Consider the following 5419-nt stretch of genomic DNA (forward strand, 5'->3'; position numbering starts at 1 on the left):
GGGCCCTGCGCGCAGGGCCCAGGGTCTGAAGGGGAGGGCCGGGGACCTCAAGTGAGGGCGGGGACCCTGGGCTGGCGGCCTGAGGGGGAGGGCCGGGGGCCGGGGGGCCAGAGGGGAAGGGCCGGGACCTAGGGCCAGGGGTCCTGAGTCGGGGCCCAGGGGCCTGAGGGGGTGCGCGGGGACCCTGGGCAGGGGGCCTCAGGGGGAGGGCAGGGACCCTGGGGGTGGGCCTGAGGGGGTGCGCGGGGACACCGGGCTGGGGCCCAGAGAGGGCGACTGGACTAAGGGTCGCCTGCCGGGGGAGGGGGCTAACCTGAGTGGGGGACGGCACACTGGGCAGGGGAGGGAGGCTGGATTCCCAAGGTAGAGGCCACCAGACTAGGGGAGCTGGCTCTGGAGAGGTGAATCCGAGGTGTCCAGGGAGAAGCCTAGATGGTTCCTTGGTTTCCTGGAGGATTCCTGGTTAGCACAGTGACCATGAAGGAGGGCTGGGGCCCTGGGGAAAAGGAGCTGGCGGGTGGTCCCTAGCTGTGGCAGCAGGAGAGGCCCCTCAGGAAGAGAAGGGACACACCTCCCCCCAGGGCAGAGGCTGGGTCCTTCTGAGCTGGTAAGATCTTCTCCTTATATGGGCAGGCAGGGCAGAGTCCACTGCCTGGGACCCTCCAGCAAAGGCCCTACTTGGAGTGGGCCGGCCCTGACAACCCAAGTGTCCTCAGTGGGAGCTGGAGCCCACCAGCCTTTTGCTGACCAGTGCTTGTGCTTAACTGCCCCCAGTCTATGGGCTGAGAAGTGAAGGCTTGGAGAGTGGGCTAGGATTGCAGCCAAGGTCCCCCTTCGAAGCTGGTGGCCCCTCCAGACACATCCTTGGGCGAAGGTGGGGCCGGCCCAGCGTTGGGGCCCCAACCACATCTGCACCAGACCCAGGAGCTGCAGGTGCCTCTCTGCTCTACAGATGCCTACTGACCTGAATCCAAACTTGCCAAGGCATCCAGTAGTAGAGGACAAGCAAGCTGGGCCTGCATCCCTCTCTCCTCAACCTTGGGTGGGCCAGATGCAAAGCAACAAGCTGGAGTATCTTACGGCAGGGAGCCAAAGTAAGAGGCTAGTGAAAAAGAAGATGAGAACCAGGAAACCCTTCTTCATGGTACAGGAGAGGGAGAAGGGTTTCTCAAATGACAGAAGTAATGCCTACGAGGGGTGAAGAAAAAACACACACAGTCATGTCAGAGTGACATTCTGGAATTCCAGGGATAAAGAGACGAGCTCAACAACCTTCAGAGAAGAAGGGTCTTCTTTTTTTTTTTTTTTTTTAAAGATTTTATTTATTTATTTGAGAGAGAGAGAGAGAGCACATGAGAGGGGGGAGGGTCAGAGGGAGAAGCAGACTCCCTGCTGAGCAGGGAGCCCGATGCGGGACTCGATCCCGGGACTCCAGGATCATGACCTGAGCCGAAGGCAGTCGCTTAACCAACTGAGCCACCCAGGTGCCCGAAGGGTCTTCTTTAATCAGACTGAATCTGATTGTCACTTCACAAAGAAGCGGTTGTTAAAATTCTAAGAATTCAACCAAGAATTCCATTTATAGTGAAACTCATTCATGAGACAGCAAAATAAAGGTGTCTTCACAGTCTATAAACATCCAAGTTTACCACACACAAAGTCTCTAGAAAAATGCTGAAAGATAGACTCTAGCAAAATGAAAAGTGTATCCAAGAGTAAGACATGGATGCCAGCAAAGAAAAATCAAATAACAACTTGAGAGAAAATCCCAGATGAGCCCAACACGGCATATGGCAAGGGGAGATGAGAGCAAGAAGGAAAAAGCACACTAAAGTTCTTGTACTTTTAGAGGATTTTAGAATTGGTAGAAGTTGGGGGAAAGCTGAAACGAAGAAAGATTGGCAGTATCAACAAAAAGCAGAAAAAGATAAATGCATGATAAATAAGGAATATAGTATGAAATGACAGAAATTCAAGCATTTGTGTAATCACAAACACGACTAAATTAAATTCATCTATTAAAAGAGACTCTCAAAATGGCATACATCATTACTATTTACAAAAAAAAATCTAAAAATGTTACAGAGAAATTGAAAATAAAAGGATGGAAAGTATGTATCCTACAACTTTTGTTCCTCAAAAGACTGTAAAGAGGATGGAAAAAAAAAAACTAAACTGGAAGATATTTGCAACATCTATACCTTGCAAATGATTAGTGTCCAGAATCCTTTCAAATCCATCAGAAAAAAAGACAAGCCAATAGAACGACGGACAAAATCCATAACCAGGCTCCTTGCAAAGAAGAACATGGAAGGACCAGGAACCTCACTAGTAACTTTAGAAATGCAAACTAAAATCACACCAAACGAGCACAAATGTTAAAGTGAAACCCAGGGATGACAGGAAGGTGGATCAACTGAAATATGCATACCCTGCTGGCGGGAATGTCCTGTGGTTCAATTCCCTTGGTAAATAATAAGGCATTACCCAGGAAAGTTGGACATGTGTATCCGTTATATATTGCTGCATACAAACCACCTGCAAAACTTTGTAGCTCAAAACAACAATAATCTTCCCTTTTGCACACGGATCTCCTATTTGGATTCAGGATTCAGCAGGCGCTGCTTGTCTAGGGTATCCCTACTGGGGGCTGGAGGGCCCACGTCCAAGATGGTGCACTCATGTGTCCGGTAGGCTGGTTCCAGCTGTGGACTGAGCAGGATGGTGTCCAAGTTCCAAGAGCAAGAGTTCCAAGAGAACCAGGTAGGAACTGTATCACTTCTCATATCGTAGCCCCAGAAGTCACAAAGCATCACTTGTTCCCAAGCCCGTCCAGATTGGAGAGATGAGACACCGACCTCTGCCCTCTGTGGAGACGAGTGTCAAAGTCACATTTTAAGAGGAAGGGACATGTGGTATGGGAGAAGTTGTGGGCACTTAGAGAAAATGCAAGCTGCCACATGTGCACACCGATTCCCAGCTCTAGGGTTAAGCTGATATGTATTCCTAGATCCAGTCCATGCCTGAACATACACCGAAGAAACCTGCACTTATTCATGGGGGACGTGAATCAGTGTTCAAGACAGCATTTTTTTTTTATTTTTTTATTGTTATGTTAATCCCCATACATTAGACAGCATTGTTTTTAATAGCAAAAATACTACCTTCAATGTCTTTGGACAATAAAATGAATAAAGTGAGGTATATCCATGCAGTGGAATAGCACACAACAGCTTAAATGAATGAATTGCACCACTTGGAGCCATGTGGCCGAATCTCAGACTCAACGCTGAACGGCAGTAACTCAAGACTATAATTGAAAGTGATTCCATTTACACTCAACAGAGTGAGCTAGGAAATATACATGCAAGTATGTGCACAGACCCCGTATCTTCTTTCTGATATCTATTAATAAAGCTAAAGTTCATGCTGACAGCTCCAATTCCAGTCCAACAGATTTCATTCTGTCCTCTCTATAGAACTCTTTTTCAACAATGAAAAGCCTCTGTGCATTCACCTGGTAGCTCGCTCAATCTCCACTGTGTGTTGAGGCTGTACCAGCCAGAGAGTTGACCCAAGACCTCAACCACCACCCCATACCCCGCCTCCATTAAGATGTACCTCTAAAAGATGTGCAGCTGAGAACTTCAGCCTGACAAAGGCAAGGAGAGGGCACCGGTGTTCTTTTCTCATGTTCTATTTTCTAGCAAAAGTCAGATGAAATCCTTTTTCTTTGTGCTTGATCTACCTCTAACCTTTGACATAGTAGATTGTGCTTCCGTAAACAAACACAACATTCTTTAAACGGTATTCTCACTTCAGAATTCACGGAAAAAATCATTTTTGGTGACTCTTTCAATAGAAATTTAGTTATTTTCATAGTTTCAATAAAAAATCAGTCCTCTTTTTTACCAGAATATAATTAGAGAAATTGTGCAACCAAGACCTTATGTGGGTGTCACATTTGAGACTGCATTCAGTGTGACCCACCCACCTTAGGAACGAGGGTGGCAGCATCCGTGTTGAATCAATGCCCACAGGGCCCTCAGACCCACCCTACTCAGGTTCCTGTCCTATGGTATACCAGGTCTTAGTCCTAAAAGTAGTAAGGAAAGCAAGAAGTGTGCCAGACACCATGTCCTTGAGAAGATAGGAACTTACCCACCTGTCTACGTACTGCAGGCAAATCAGAGGGAGATTAGTTTGGTTCAGTTTCCTAACCTAGGAATAGAAGAGCAAATGAGAGAAATCTCAGGCATAATAGAGGCTCAACCCCACATTCCTTATGATGACATCTCCAAACAGAAGTTGATTTTCTGGACTTGATCATTGGGTAACACGATATGACTTAGATGGGCCAGCCCAACAAGGAGGCTCATACAGGTTAATTACCACTTCTACAGCACCTGTGTAGATGAAATCAGTTCCAAACCAGGAAGACCCAGCTTTCTGTGGTCAAGAATAACCTTTGCAGATAATTTATCATCATAAGGAGGGGTCAATAAAAATTTTCCCAAACTTAAGAATGGGTTAAAGGGGGTGCCTGGGTGGCTCAGTCGGTTAAGCTCCTGACCCTTGATTTCAGCTGAGGTCATGATCTCAGGGTCGTGAGATCGAGCCCCGTGTTGGGCTCCGTGCTCAGCCCAGGAGTCTGCTTCTTCCTCTCTCTCTTTGTCCTCCCCCATGCTCTCTCTCTCTCTCTTTCTCAAATAAATAAAATCTTAAAAAAAAAAAAAACAGAATGGGTAAAGGGATGGTGGTGGGTCCTTTGGTGGGAGGCTAAATGTTGTCTAGCAGACCTGCCAAGGGAATTTTTTATATTCTCAAGACTGTGCACCTATTTCGCTGCCATTTACTATTGATTATGATTTTTTTATAACTCATTAAGGGTAGACTTTAACTTGTAGAAAACAGCTAGATAAAATGATCCCTGTCTGATAGCAATGCAAATGAATTTTGTCCAGTAGTAAATGATAGAAATTATTTTTGTCTGGTAAAAAAAAAATATTACAATTAGAAGAGGTTGCCATTTTATGGCTCTGTAGATCATTAACCAATTTTTAATCTAAATTAGCAAGCTTGCTCAAGCAAGCTTGTCTTCAGCTACCACCAACACTTCCTTCTGTCTTCAGACTTTTTCTAAGATTTTATTTATTTGAGAGAGAGAAAGTGAGAGAGAGAGCACAAACAGGGAAGAGGGAGAAGCAGGCTCCCCCCGCTGAGCAGGGAGCCTGACATGGGGCTTGATCCCAGGACCCTGGGATTATGACCTGAGCCGAAGGCAGATGCTTAACCAAATGAGCCACCCAGGCCCCCCATCTTCAGTCTTTTGAACCAACCTTACCATCATGCTGGTTTCCTCATTAATTATTTAGTCTTAGACACATCCTCACTTTAGAGCTGTAGAGTCATATTTTTA

The sequence above is a fragment of the Phoca vitulina genome, unplaced genomic scaffold (genome assembly GCF_004348235.1).
Source record: "Phoca vitulina isolate PV1807 unplaced genomic scaffold, GSC_HSeal_1.0 scaffold19, whole genome shotgun sequence".
NCBI lineage: Eukaryota > Metazoa > Chordata > Mammalia > Carnivora > Phocidae > Phoca > Phoca vitulina.